The following is a 15,732-nucleotide window of genomic DNA, read 5'->3' on the forward strand; positions in this document are numbered from 1 at the left end:
TCTTTTAAACATATGAAACACCCATATGCGTACGCGGTGCCCGGGGTGAGGTGTGTAGAGCTAGGAAAGTGTTTGGGGAGAGAGGGGGAGCCATGTTTGTCAGCTGTGGCATGCTGGGTACCAAAAATAACAAAGTACTAGTGAAATCACCCATGTGCACTGTTCTGAAAATAAAGATAAATGCAAAGATTTAATTTTAAATGAATTTCTGATCAGCTGAACGTGTTTTATTTTGCAAATGCTGTCAGCTGAGCAAAAAAACTAACTGCCAACAGCTAACTAAGAGGTGTTTGGGGAGAGAACGTGGGCCACACAGAAAAGGTTGCTTCCAAAAATGCATTTACGCGCTACCGCGACCGAACAAAACAATGCTACATTCCAGCAAACGAAATAAAACTTACATAACAATGTGCTTTGGTTCCAGTATAAATACACACAAAAGGTTGCTTCCAAAAATATATTTATAAAAGGCACTAATGCAAACTCAAAAGAAAATAATAAGTAAAAAATACTACCACAAAATAAACACGAGCGAATATATTAATCCCTTTGCAAACCCAACAAGCATTTACAATGCAATGGTCTCGGCATTGTTAAAGTTAGAGCTATTGGCATTGCTCATGACATTATTTATGTTTTTGTTTTTAAAACATAAATAAATGGCATTCTCATTTACAATGCCAATAGCTTAATCTCTCAAAAATGCGAGACCTATTGCATTTGCACCCACATAGAGCCACACACACAAAGCCAGCCACACACACACATACAGAGCCACCCACACAGAGTCACCCACACACACACAGAGCCACCCACACGCACCCACCCACACACAGAGTCACACACACACAGAGCCACACACAGAGCCACACACACACACACAGAGCCCCACACACACACAGAGCCACACACAACTCTCTGCCTAGTAACACCCTAGCGAAGTGAGGCACGAAAATCTGGATCACAAGCAGGGCACAGAGGCACAAAGGCACAAAAACCGGATCACAAGCAAGCGCAACCATGGCAAAAACTTCGTGTTCAAGTGATACAGAGCCATGTCGGTATTAGTTCGCACTTGCACAGCGGAACCCTGTCAATAAACCACACAGGTTGACATGATCATTTCACGAAGAGGATCTGCAGCCAGTTTCGTTTTTGTTTTGTTTATTTATTAATCATTGGCTATTTACGAGCCAAGGTTTGTAGTTTCACTAAATGCATACATACAAAGCCGGAGTGCTTCAGTGCCTCATTGAAAAATAGAACTAAAACAGGGCGGAAAGAGGAGCTATGACAGCGTTACTGATACACTGGCAGGGAAAATATACTTTTCAGTTACTGAGATAAAAACTCTCAGTATGGGCACAAGATGATAAAACAAATAAATATAATACCAATGTTGAGTCCAAGGCTAAAAACCTCTCCAATGAGGGTTCGAGTTTGATTAAAAAACAGAAAAACAATACTCTTGTGCAGCCCAAGCAGATTCTGGCTTCGCAGCATTGAACGAGTCGGGTACACAAACTTTACGAAGACTGGGCATGCCCCAGGCATGACCTCTGCTGGTAGGCGGGACATGCTTTACGTGCTCACGCACTACATGACGACTTTTCCCAGAAATGCAGTCAGCGCAGAGGAAATTGGCCACGGCATCGACTGCTAAATACAGTGTCCAAGACTTAACTGTGTAGAGTGGGGTTCGGCATAAATGCACTTGCAAAGCTATTCGCATCGTTCCCTCCAACCCGAGTGCATCGGTCCGTGCCATGTCACTTCACACCAATAACTTAAGTTCTGTTGAATGCAGAGGTTGGCCTGTAACCTTTTTTTTGTTTTTAACTTGTTGCTATTCTAGCATGCATTCACCAGGTGGCAGCGAAATGTCACTGAACATTGTGGTGCACATTCTCCACACATTTATAGATATTGTAATACATGTGCAACCCTCTTGTCATCCTTAGTTCTTGCATTCTACAATAAGTAGATGCAAACAAAGCTACCATAAAAACCCTGGAATCCTTTTGCACAGTATGGCCATATCAGACCCGATATCAATACATGCACAATGTGACCTCAGAATCCTTCACAGCGGCTGCTAAATGTGCACCTTCACTCAGTGAATGCCGTGTTTTCTCGCGGCCTTAATCAGTCCACATAAAAGCGTGCTGATTGCTGGCCAAATTGTGCACACAGTGCCACCTCACACAACCCACCACGTGAGAGTCAATGCACCCACACAACCCTATATCAGAAGGGGGTCAAAGATGGGTGCATACAGTTCCCTCACAGCCTTGGATGCACAAATCCTCCTCACAGCCTTGGATGCACACAGACTTCTCAGAGGCATGGGTGAACAGTCACCTCAGAGCCATGGGTGCACACAGTCCCCTCAGGGACATGGGTGCATACAGTTCCCTCACAGCCTTGGATGCACAAATGCTCCTCACAGCCTTGAATGCACACAGACTTCTCCGAGGCATGGGTGAACAGTCACCTCAGTCATGAGTGCACGCAGTCTCCTCAGAGACATGGGTGCACACAGTCCCCTCAGAGACATGGGTGCATACAGTTCCCTCACAGCAGTGGATGCACAAATCCTCCTCACAACCTTAGATGCACAAATCCTCCTCACAACCTTAGATGCACACATACTTCTCAGAGGCATGGGTGAACAGTCACCTCAGCATGAGTGCACGCAGTCTCCTCAGAGACAAAGGTGCATACAGTCCTTTCGCAGCTGTGGATGCATACAGTCCTCTCACACCTTTGGATGTACATAGCCTCCTCCTCACCACACGATCTCCTCAGAGCCCTGGATGCACTTATTCCCCTCACAGTCCTGGATGCAGTCTCCTCACAGTCCTGGGTGCACAGGTCCGCTCACAGCCTTGAATTCACACATTCTCCCTACTGCAATTTGGTGCGCACAGCCTCCTCAGAGGTACACGAGCACAAAGGCTCTCCTTGTAGCCTTAGATCCATGATCGCTTCCAAGTCCCTATGCCTTTCCTCGCAGCTCTTTGATGCACAATGTATCTCTCAGAGTTGTGCATCAGTCAAACGCACAGATCAGGACTTACCTCCCCCATGGCTTGCTCCGCTGTCAGCTCCTCTAGAGTCATGCTCCGCATCGGGGCTCTGCACTCCACCGGCTCTTCTTCAGGTGCACTGAACAGATGACACGACCCGGAGGAGGCAGCAGCAGAGCAGACTGAGTCAGCGCCTCCTCCCTCAGCACTACCCAGTGCCTACCTCAAAATGCATCGTTGTGCTCCTACCGGCAGAAACAACCAACTGCCGCCAGCCTTATTTACATACCGACATTCCATTGGCTGCTGCAAAGTAGGCTTTCAATTTCACCCCGCCGACTGTTCGGAGGGTGAAAGCTCAGTGACAGGGCGTGCAGAGCTGCCGCTACGTCAGCTGGCCAACGCCAATTAATTATGTGGCCATCTTGAAATATATGCACTTGTCTTTCAAACTATCAGCAACATTTGATAAACAGCCGAAAACTTTGATAGAAGCATGCATTTTCGATGGGGGACAAGGTCTAGAAAGACTTTGCTATACTTTAAATTGTACTTTAAGTTGGCTATTCATGTGCAAAACCATGTATTCGAAATTATGCAATAAACTTACAATTCGGTTTTTGTCATGAGGCCTTTGCTTTGTGCTTCAGCGTTTACTTACAAGCCCACTAACGTTTAACTAGCGGGACCAAACAATGCTTCCGGTTTTGTTAGTACTGTGAATTACTGTTTAAAAGTTTGTCCGCTTTCTGTTTCGACGTGGCAGATGAGGTCTGCGGAGCATTAACAAAGCCAGCCATTTCCTCCAGCCCCTTTTCTCCCAATGGCGGGGTGTTACTGTAAACGTTGTTTCGATGGCGGTTGTGGTAGAGATGCAAAGTTTTCACATATCTTAAGAGCGAATCTTTTGTTTGTCGAGTGATAATAAAGCGCAGACTGAACGATTTCTTAAGAAGTGACGCGTATGTAAATAGCATTAAAAATGACAAGGCAACGGTAGCTTTTTGATTCGAACCGCTAAGAGCGTGGCATATGTGACGCGCGAGAGGAAGGCTATGACGATTAAGGAGAAGCTCGCGCAGCTCTTATGGCCGCAGGAGACAATAGCTGAAAGCCTGGTGGGGCTTTTTGTAGCCCCCTGATTCCAAGGCGGGCGGGAGGGCATTGTTTCGAGATTACATAGATTAAATGTGGGATTACGAGTGATCCAGGGATGCCCTCACGGCGGCCATTACTGTTGCGGACCTGCTGTGCAGCAACTTCTTCCGGCGGCGGTCGGGGAAAATGGAAACCAAAAGCTCCGGCAAAAAAAAAAAAGTAAACGCCCACCTCCGAATGACGGAGAGAAAAGGGGCGGGACTTAAAAAAAGACAGATACGCCCACGAATCTGCTACCGCTAAGATTGACACATCTCTCTTCCAATGGCTAGCCTCCATTTATGGAGCTAGCCAATGGAAGAGAGAGGCGGGTTAAAGCCCAGTACAGGAAAACAAAAATTCTCGGCTCCGCCCACTGCTTCGCAGTGCGACGGTAGCCTCGACCTATTAAAAAAAGAAGTTTGACAAACAGGCTATAATGCTAATCAGTGTAGGGATATTGTACTTGGTCACTGCTCTCGGGGAGGCATGCCAAGTGCTTGACATAAACAAATAGAAAGCAAGATTACGAGTGTGACAATGGAACCAACTAATCGCAAGCCTCCGGACGGGCTGGAAACCTGAAGGAATTCAGGGATCAGCAACGGCGCTGTTTGCCTCGTTCATTTCCAAATGACTGCAATCTATGGTTTAGCCCCTTTCTAATCCAAATCCAAATCAGTCACTTGGTTGTCCTACAAGAATCTTCCCCCATCTTATTCGTTTCTGTGAGACCACTTGCTAAATTAAACAAGTATTATGGGGCGATTTTATTTCCAATGCTGATGGCACCCAGTTGATTCTGAGAATGGATAAACTGATCAATCAAATTCAGGAAAATCTCAATGGTTATTTCTATGACATCCTAAAGCTGATGAATATGAACTTTATGATTCTTAATGCTTCTGAAAACGGAAGTCTTCTACCGGGGGTAAAAAGCTGCTTGATTTTCAGTTCCTTCGCCGATAATTAAGGGGTGGCACCAAACCCTTTGGAATCAGTGAAGGGTCTTGGGTTTTATATTGACACGAAATTGAACCTTAAGACAGATGAATTCAGTTGTTCCTTCCTTTTATTTTCAAATGAGTGCTGAGGAAAAATCTTCCATTTACAACGCCTGAGCCTTGGTGGTTTCCTGCTGTCATTATATCTAGGCTTGATTATGCCAACACCTGGTACTTAGGTCTCCCTGCCAGTTCCTTCAAAAAGCTTCAAAGAGCAGAGAATGTGGCAATGTGGTTGTTTTACACCTTCAGAAAAAAATCGAAGTTCATAAGAAGTAGGCCCAGCCGAAATTTCCATTACTCTGGCAAATTCTACTATTACACCACACTTAATTTCAGCACGGGAACAACGCAAACAACCAGAACAAGAATGGCTGCTGTTCATTGTCCTTGTGTTTTTTGCACTGTTTTTTTGTGTAAAGTGTGTACTCTCATTCAAAATGGCATCGAGGACACATTTCACTCTAAAATAGTACACCAGGGGGCGTGGCCAAGATGGCGGAGTAGGAGGACGTGTTCTCCCGAGCTCCCGTACCCATCCAGGCCCCGAGCCTTAATCTGAGCTAATTCTCCCCCCGGAATCGCTTGGTGGAGCGGGGAGAGCGGAGGGAGCTGCCGAGTTGCTGTCGGCCCGTGACCAGACCCCGCGGTGAGCGGAGTCGCCGAGGGCAGAGATCGGAGTATCTGCGCATTGGCGCCCAGGGCCTGAACAGAGGCGTGGACCGGGAATCGAGTTGCACCTAGAGGCAGTGTGGGGGCGGGAGCCCTGAAGGACCGGTGCGGAGCTGGTCGGGGCTGAGGCCGATAGCCCGCGGCGCTGTTCGCCGAGGTCCGGAGGAGGGCTGCGCCGCACCCGAGGAACGCTCGCCCCTCCCCCCCCCGGAGGCCGGACTGGTGGCGACCCGAGGACGCGGCTTTGGCCTGGGCTGGAGAGGGCCGCGAGGCCTGAGCTGCGGGTAGGAGGCCCGGCAGAGACGCTCTCCCGACGCAGGTCAGTGCTCCGGACAGAGGCATAGACCTGGAGCACCCGGCGGCGGAGCAGGGGCCTCCTCGGTGAGCGGCTGGAGGGGAGGAGGAGCCGGGCGAGGCGAGGTGGGGCACCTGAGCTCCGGGAACAGCTGTAGGGGCCCCCAGGGGCTGCTGGCTGGGGGCACATCCCGTCTTCAGAGGCTGCGGATGCCTGTAGCAGCTGCACCGGCACCGGTCAGGTGGGACAGACCGCTAGGTGTGGAGGATGCGGCCGGGGACGGAGCATAGGGAAGACCCCCTTTGAGAGCCACTGCGACACCACGAGGGGACACTGGCAGTCCTCGACCCCCCTGCTTCTGGACTCACCTTAGATGTGAAGGGGCTTCCGGCGATTCGCACTCATAGGGCCTGCCTGGCGCTCCCCAGTGCGGAAGGGGTGGCGGTGTGAAGGGCCACGGTGGAGTAAGCTGCCCCCCCACAAGACTGCTGCTAGGTGAGAAGGCCGGCTGCCTGATCTGACCGCCTGTGGCTGTATGGCCCTGGGGGCTTGAGGGTCAGCCTAGAGTGCCTGATCTTCGGGGTCGGTGGGCCCCCAGTGTTTGGGCCGGCCCGAGGAGAGGACAGCGCGGCGAGCAAGGCCCCCGAACGCCCAGGTGGCTCCTGAACAGACGGAGTGACTGTGTGGTGCCCCTCACCTGACCGTGCCGGACACTGGCTCAGCCCGGGATTGCGGACCGGACGGCGTTATCCGGCCTATGAGAAGGAGTGGACGGAGCGTGGGGCGTGTGGCTGAGGTGCGGTGCGCCTTGAGTACCGGCAACAGACTGCTGGTGGGCCCCGGGGGGAGAGAGGAGCGGCTGGGTCGGATTGGCGACGCCTTAAGTGGCCCAGGATCGCGCCAGTGCAGGCAGGATGGCCGCCAACAGAGGGCCCAAGAAAGGGGATCGGACCCTACCGGATATGCTGAACAGAAACGCTGCAAGACAAGATCGAGGGCAGCAATCTTCGAGCCCCCAGGGAGGTTCCCAGGGAGCGCACGGTGGGGAACCCCCGGTCACCAGATCTTTCCTGGAATCCCTCTTTAGCTCAGTACGGGAAGACTTTCAGACACTAAAACAAGAAGTGGCTGGTGAGGTACGGGAGGTGCGACGAGAAGTTGACGGGCTGGGCGAGAGGGTGGCCACGATGGAGGAAGCCAGTCATGCCAAGGATGAAGAGATCTCACAGCTGCAGCAAGAAGTGGTGAGGCTACGAGACCAGCAACTTGACCTCCAAGCACATGCCGAGGACCTTGAGAACCGGTCCCGGAGAAACAACATTCGCGTCCGGGGAGTTCCTTCCGGAGCGGAGGAGGAGAACGTGACCGGCTTCTTGAGTGACTTATTCAGGGAGGTCCTGGGGGAGTCGGCCAACTTTCCAGTTCGCATAGATAGGGCGCATAGAGTTGGCCTTCGGCGCCGATCTTCCGCTCCCCCCCCCCGGATATTCTAGCGTTCTTGCCGGACTACCCTCTAAAGGAAAGAATCCTCCGAGAGGCGAGATTGAAACCCTCTTTGGATTTTCGCGGTCACCGGGTGGCCCTCTTCCAGGACTTGTCACCGGTCACCCTTCAGAAACGCCGGGCCTTTAAGATTGCCACTGATTTTCTGAGGGAGCATGACACTCGCTACTCGTGGGGACACCCTTTCCGCATCATCTTCCGCTGGAACGGGACCTTGCATCAGCTACGCTCTCTCCAAGATACTTGTGGTGTCCTGGGCATCACCGCGACGGACGAGGAGGCCCCGACCCCGAATCGCTGGGGCGTCACCAGAGATGGTTGGCAGTCGGTCCCCGGGCGCCGCTCCTCTGCCTCTTCTGCCCGGCCGGACTCGCCTACCATTCGAGCTGAGATGGACGACGCGGTGAGAGGAGTGGCCAGGGACACGGCGTCTGGAGATGTGGCGCTGACTGCATAGGATGTACTCCGGGGGGAGATCGCCGACGCTTCTGGTGTAATGCAGGTTTGGGGGTCCTGGAGGGGGGGGAGGCGGGTTGATGCGTAGTGGCTGGACGTCCACTTTTGTGCTTTTCCACAGACTTGTCCGCTGAGGACCGGACTGGGACAATGGGTTCTTTGGGACCGTTTGGGGACCGGGGAGGGAGAGGGGGGAGGGGAACAGGGGAGTTGGACAGTTCAGGGGATGTTACGGGGGAAGGGGGGGGGGATCTGGGAGTTGGGCTGGGGAGGGGGGGTCGTCCAGTGCACAGTGCGAATGTTGAGAGTTCTGAAGATGGTCACACAATTTAGTTTGCCTGCGTCAGGAGGCTGCTTACACGCTTGCGATTCCCTTTCTGCTCTGTTGCTAGTGTTATCATTGTGGGCACCTTTGCGCTCTGCCCCCGCAGGCGGGGTCCCTATTGATTGCTGCCTTTCCTCTTTCTATGCCTCCTACCTCTTTTAAAGTGGTCACCCTGAACGTTAGGGGTCTGAACAACCCTGTCAAACGGCGGGCGGTGCTCTCCCTCCTTGAGAATACACACGCTGACATTTGCCTCCTGCAGGAGACGCACCTGCTGCCGCAGGACACACATAGACTGCGCTCCCGTAAGTTCCCGTCACAGTTCTTCTCATCTATCTCCTCTAAGACCGCGGGGGTGGCAATTCTGGTGTCCAGTCACTTTAAAGGGGAGGTCCTCCACAAACTTGCGGAACAAAAAGGTAGGCTGCTGGCGTATCGGTTTAGAATAGGGGGTCTCATGTTTACCGTTGGGTCCCTGTATAGCCCTAACGACCGACAAGAACGCTTCCTGCGTACAGCGGTCGAGGATATCACTGCCTCACAGGATAGGTATGTCATCATCGGAGGGGATTTTAACATGGTCTTTGATTCGGCACTCGACCGGTCGGCACAGCGTTCCCCGCAGGTCGGGGAGATCTCGGCCGACGGTAAGGCGTGGCTGGCGGAGGTGGGGCTCCTCGACCTCTGGTGCCATTTGCACCCCACGGACAGGGACTATTCGTACTACTCCCATGCGCATAAGACGTACGCTAGGCTGGACCACTTGTTGGTCACGTCCCCTGTGCAGGCGTTGGTTTCGGGATCAGACATAGGGGTGCTGTCCCTTTCGGATCACGCCCCGGTAGACGCCACGTTGAGTTTGCCCCCTGTGGTTCTCCCCCCTCGGACGTGGCGCCTGCGAGACACTCTGCTGCACCGGAAGGTGGTAGTGGATCGTATTGAGGACGCTATCCGGGAATACCTGGCGTACAATGACAACTCGGACACCGCCCGGGCTACACAGTGGGCGGCTCTGAAGGCGGTTCTCAGGGGGGAATTCCTAGCGATCTCCTCGGTGGAAAATAAAGAGAGACAGGCAAAAAGGGAGGAACTCACCGCAACGGTCCATGAGCTTGAGCAGATCCATCGCAGAACAGGGGCCCCTAGAATATGGCGACGGCTTAAAGGCGCAAGGAAGGCCCTAGCGGCTCTGGACTTGGACCGGGCGGAGTATGCTGCACTCCGGCTGCGCCGCACCTTCTATACAGGAGGTGACCGCTGCGGCAAGTTGCTAGCCAATAGACTCCGAGTACCACGCCAGAGTCAACTGGTGAAGGCGATCTCTAGCCCTGTGGGGTCCACGGAGACGGAGGACGACCGCATCGCGGCCGTTTTCCGTGGGTTTTATGAGGACCTTTACACTGGGGAGCCGCCGGATGAGCCGGCCGTGGCCGCATACTTGGACTCTGTCACCTTGCCCTCCCTGGACACCCTGCAGGCGGAACACTTGGAAAAGGATATTAGGGTAGGGAGGTGATCTCTGCCATCGCCCGGCTTAAGCATGGCAAAGCACCGGGCCCGGATGGGTATACCGCGCTTTTTTACAAAACATTTTGTGCGTCGTTGGCCCCTATCCTTACCCGTCTTTTCAACTCGTTTGCCGCGTCGGGGGCTATTCCGCCGGATCTTCTGCGAGCTTCCATCACGGTGATCCCCAAATCCGGGAAAGACCCGACGCTCTGTGGATCGTACAGGCCGATATCTCTGCTGAATGTCGATCTAAAATTGTATACGGGGATCCTGGCGGCCCGCTTGGCCCCGCACCTATCTGGTCTTATAGACCCTGAACAGGCTGGTTTCGTGCCGGGGAGGCAGACGGTTGATAATACGAAATGGATCGTCCACCTGCTCGAGAAGGCCTCCCGGATCCCGGGGGAACGCATGATGTTAGCGGTGGACGCTGAGAAGGCATTCGACCGAGTGCACTGGCCCTACCTGGAACAGGTACTAGTGAAGGTGGGCATAGGGGATAAGTTCCGATCGATGGTTTTCAACTGCTACAGACGACCGACTGCAGTGGTTCGGGTGAACGGGTATGCCTCTCAGGATTTTAACATCGAAAGGGGCACCAGGGAGGGGTGTCCACTCTCCCCCCTGCTCTTTGCTCTTTATATGGAACCGTTCGCCCAACGGGTACGGAACAACCCGGCGGTGACCGGTGTGCGGATGGGAGGCTTTACACACGCTATCAGCCTCTATGCTGATGATGTCATCCTGTCACTTGACGATCCTCTGACAGCCTTGCCGGCCTGCGTCGAGGAGCTGGCCTCCTTTGGCGCGGTGGCGGGGTTTAAACTGAATATGGGGAAGTCGGTGGCTTTGGATGTCTCCCTTGCTCCCTCCACCAGGACGGCTTTGCAGAGCCGCTTCCCAATGATGTGGTCGTCGGAAGCGATACCCTATCTGGGGATCCAGATAGCACCCACATTACCGGCCATGGTGTCGGCCAACTACACGGCGTTAGGTGTTAAACTTCGGGAGGAGCTGGGCCGTTGGAACCGCGGCACCCTTTCCTGGCTAGGCCGGATAGCTGCGGTCAAGATGACAATTCTCCCGCAGGTGCTATATCTATTTCGGGCCTTGCCGCTCCAGCCACCAGTAGGGTGTATCCCGCAGCTACAAGCGGACGTCTTGCGCTTCATTTGGCAGGGGAAGAAGCCCAGACTGCGTAGAGCACTCTCATTACTGGCCCCTGAAGCGGGTGGATTGGGGATACCTGACTTCCGTAGGTATTTCCGAGCGACGCAGTTGCGTTACCTGGTGGAGTGGAGCAGATGGGAGTCAGATAAACACTGGCTCTTCCAGGACCAGGCGGTGGCGGGGCGGCCCCTGCAGGAAGTCCTGTTTTTGCGTCGAACTTATCGACCCAAGAATTTGTACGCCTCCTTTGTTACGCGTGTGCCGCTGCGGGTTTGGGACGCGACTGCCACCACGTGTGGCCTCACCTCTTTCCCGTTGCCGCTCACGCCGCTGGTAGGTAACCCAGATTTCACCCCGGGTATGGAACAGGGGGCATTCGCACATTGGAGGCAGGCGGGGTGTAGGGCCCTGTGCCATTTGTATGGCCAAGAGGGAGTGATCCCCTTTGTACAGTTTCGCCAGGAATTTTCCCTTCCCGAGACTGAAAGCTATATGCAGGCCCGCCATTGGGCTCTCCAGCCACAGGTGAGGGATGCTGCAGATAGGCGCTTCTTGCCTTATGAACAGTGGCTGCTGACGCGTACCTCGGACTCAAAACTGATTACGGATCTTTATAAGTTACTGCAATCTCCATCCACACACTTCTACAACCCGGGGAGGGAAAGGTGGGAAAGGGAATTGGGGAGGACACTGAGCCCTAAGGACTGGGAGAACATATTTTATAGAACAAGGCATTCAGCGTATCATATGGGCCTCACTGACACACTAACTAAAGTTTCCACTTATTGGTACTACACGCCGGAACGGGTGCACGAATTTGATCGCAGCATGGGGGACACATGTTGGAGAGGGTGTGGGCACCGAGGTACTCTTACACACATTTTATGGGATTGCCCCCTCCTGGACTCGTACTGGAAGGCAGTGCTTGACGACATTGATACGCATTTTGGCATTGAACTGCCGCGCTTCCCCGCTTACATCTTGCTAGGGCTCCCGAATGGTCTAATGTACCCACTCAGATCTCGTAGGGGTAGGCAGATCGCCATCGCGCTGGGATCAGCGGTTCAAAACATCTTGATACATTGGCGCACTGCCACGATACCCTCTGTAACGGGCTGGCTCCACAGATTGTGGCACGTGTTAGGCATGGAAAAGCTGTCGCTGATGGTGGCTGGAGATATATCACAATTTTCGGAACTCTGGCAGCCATTTCACTCCTTGTTGTCAATGGAATTTACAGAAATTACTTGTCCTAAGTACCTCCGCCTCCTGCGGCTTACGAGCCCCGCAGCACAAGCCCTGTGACTCGGTGGGGGACTCACTCTCCCCGCAGGCGGTGGTCCTGATGTTGGCCTTGAATGATGGCGGTGCAGTGGACGGGGTGAGGGGGGAAGGATGTGGGTTGGGATCCGGGAGTTGGGCTGGTGGGGTTTTTGGGGGGGAGTTTGGGGTGGAAATGTTATCTCACACTTAGCCATGGCACTCCACGTATAACCGGAAGGGACTGATACCGTGCATAGCATTTGATTGTTACAGCTGGATTTGGGGTTCTCCCCGCCTGCATTGAATGTCTCCTGATGCTGCTATCTGGTCTTTGTGTGTGGTGTTGAATAAAATACTTTAAACCATAAAATAGTACACCAAAATGTAGGTTTTGCATTTTGCAAAATTTAGCATACTTTTTTGTATGTTCAAGTAGGCAATAACTTTTCTGTGATTGCACTTTACCTGTGGGGTGGTCTTCTGGTGCACCTGAGACAATTTTACAATCATAATGCCTTCAGGTAAGTACTCAAGACCAAACTGTTTGCTGAATTTACAAGGTGTTCCTTTTTTTCGTTTCGAGTACCAAGATGCTGTATCGTGTATGATGAGCTTTATAAGTACATTACTTAATACTTACTTAAGACAACCTTACAGGTGAGTGTGTACATAAATAATACACCCTGTGTTCTGTTTGTGTAACAGAGTGGTCTCAGCTCATTAGTGGGAGCAGAAGCCTGCCTGGCTCTTCCCTACCGACCGGTTGCATTCTAGGTACTCCTGCAATGAAATTGCTGCTGCTTTTTCCCGGACTTTTAACAAAGAAGGTAAATTCTATTTTGCACAGTAATATTTGCTATAAGAGATGTCCTGATTTTTCATGTTTGTCATCAAGCTTGTAACCAGTTCCAGTGCTTAATTTGTGCAGATAGATATAGGGGTGGCGGGCAGTGGCTCTCCTTTCTGGGAACCTGGGTTAATTTTTCAGGATCACTCTTTGACCCTGAGCGAGTGAGAATGGATTTATTGAGGAAAGGGAGAAGGAAGAGAAAGAAAGGAAAACAATGATAGAGGGAGAAAACAGGGATTAGAAATAACCTGTAAGCATGAAATAAAAAATACAGGCAGTGTATGGTGGTGCAAAAAAAGAGGAATACAGTGCCATCAAGACTAGACGGACATCAGTAACAGGGAAGGCTTCTAAAAAACTTTTGCCCCCTGCACTGATTTTATAATTTTTATTTATTTACAAATTCAACACTGGGCATAACTCAAGATTCTTGAAGGACTACTAATATTTCCTCAGTTCAAAAGAACGTATTAGGAGTTTTGTAGCAAAAGGTGTTAGGTCCCCATACCACCCTTAACTCACTTGATGCGCAAGGGTCATCTGGTCAAATAGTGGCATTCAGATTTTTCAAAACAGACATACACTCATTGGTGGACATTCTCATCAATGCCCGGGGTTCTTACACGGACGCTGTAGCACCTGGAATTTGCAGATGGAGAACTTACCCCTGGCTACACTGTCGCATATGGGACAAAAACATAACGCCACACAGGTAGTGCAGTAAATCCAAATAAAAGAAAAAACCTTGAAGAAGCTGTGATTTCTCCACTGTAAGGACACTAGCATATATTTTGCGCCAGTAGACTTCCCACAGTGAAAAGTCCTCTAACCCTTACATTGGACTCCGTACAATGTTCCAGACAGTGAAGAGCTCCACATTTTATTCCTTTCTTTTAGTTTGGTCAACAATGATTCTGAACATCATAATCTTATTTTCAAAGTATCTTTGTAATGTCTCACACAATATCTTTATCTAATTTTTCTGCCTCAGGTCACCCACCGGGTTTGCCATGATTTGAACATCTGTTGCAGAAAAGCTTCTGGGGAGTTTTCATGTTTCCCTGTTCCATGTGTGTGTGGCTCAATCAAGACCTGGCGTTTTCTTTGGATTTTAGATCTTCCAGTCCTGTTTATACCGTGTACATTTAGGGGTATCAGTACCATCATAGAAATAATGACAGGGCAAGACATGACTTTTATTCCACAGGGCTTTCCCCTTTGGGCTAGAGCCCCTGGATTCTGTTTAGGTCTCGGTTAGGCAGGCTGTGACTTACAGATTACCCTGAGAAGATCCGCCAAGTCTCTTCAAAATAGTTGTTTTGGGTTTATTCTGAATAAAACGATTTGTTTGGAAATTCTAAGATGAATAACTGATTCTCCTTTTACTGTCCAAAAATGAATGTTAAGTGTTGTAATTGTGCGACATCAGGCAAATTGTTTTGTTCATGATTTCGTAAAGTTGATGTAACATATCGTTGTCCAGGGGAGTGGCGGGGGGTTGGGGTTCTGGGGGTGGTGGTGGTGGGTGTTGTGGCCCTCTTGAGTGTCCGTGCTGCATGATCAGTAGCTCCATGGCATCTGTTGTTCTTCAGGTGTGGCTCTGGGCTGGGTTCCTTTTTATGGTGCAGGTTTTCGGCCGACTTTACACCAGGTAAGAGCAGGTGTTAAATCCCTGCTGCTAACGCGCCTTATCGCCTGTTTTGGGATCTTATCGCCGACCTGGCTGGTCATTGAGAATGTTGAGAAGTGGTGTTTTCGACGCTTTTTGCACGGGAACGCCTATTCTGCATCTCATTAGTGTTAGTTTCCTGTGTCATCTGTGGCAATGTTTTTTTGCAGTAGCTATCGCAGGTAAACTGGTGATATTGGCTGCTAGCACCAGCTTGTGAATGGGGTGAAAAAAAGGCTCACTTTGCTAATTTGACTGCTTCTCTCAGATCTCCTAGAGACCTTTTTAAGATCATAGACTCCCTCTCCTCCCCCCAGTCAGCTGACCCCATAGTGGAAACCCAGGAGCAGTGTGATAAAATTTCGTTCTTTTTCCATTCGAAAATTGTGGATATTTACGACACTCTCGAATCCCTGAACGTTGAGTTGGGACTTCCTACCACTTCCGCCCTTCCTACAGTGGGGTGTCCGTCTGATGGACCTTCTACAGGTCTCCTGTACTTCCCCCTTCTTACCCCTGAACGGATTAATCATCTTCTTGATAACACCAATTCAGGCTCCCCTTTAGACCCTTGCCCGCTCAAGGTCTTGAAGGCATGTTGGGAAGTAGTTATTCCACCCCCTCATGAAGGGCATGAATGCTGCGATTTCGGAGGGTGTTTTTCCTCTCTCATGGAAGATGGCGGTTGTTAAACCTCTTCTAAAGAAGTCCACTCTGGACCCAGGGGTTTTGAAAAATGTCCGCCCGATTTCACTTAATCGGCACCTCAGCTCTTTTCTTGATGACTCCGGCCTCCTAGATGTTTCCCAGCATGGTTTTAGGAGATCTCACAGCACCGAATCCACCCTTA

The sequence above is a fragment of the Lissotriton helveticus genome, chromosome 1_1 (genome assembly GCF_964261635.1).
Source record: "Lissotriton helveticus chromosome 1_1, aLisHel1.1, whole genome shotgun sequence".
In the NCBI taxonomy this organism is placed as follows: domain Eukaryota; kingdom Metazoa; phylum Chordata; class Amphibia; order Caudata; family Salamandridae; genus Lissotriton; species Lissotriton helveticus.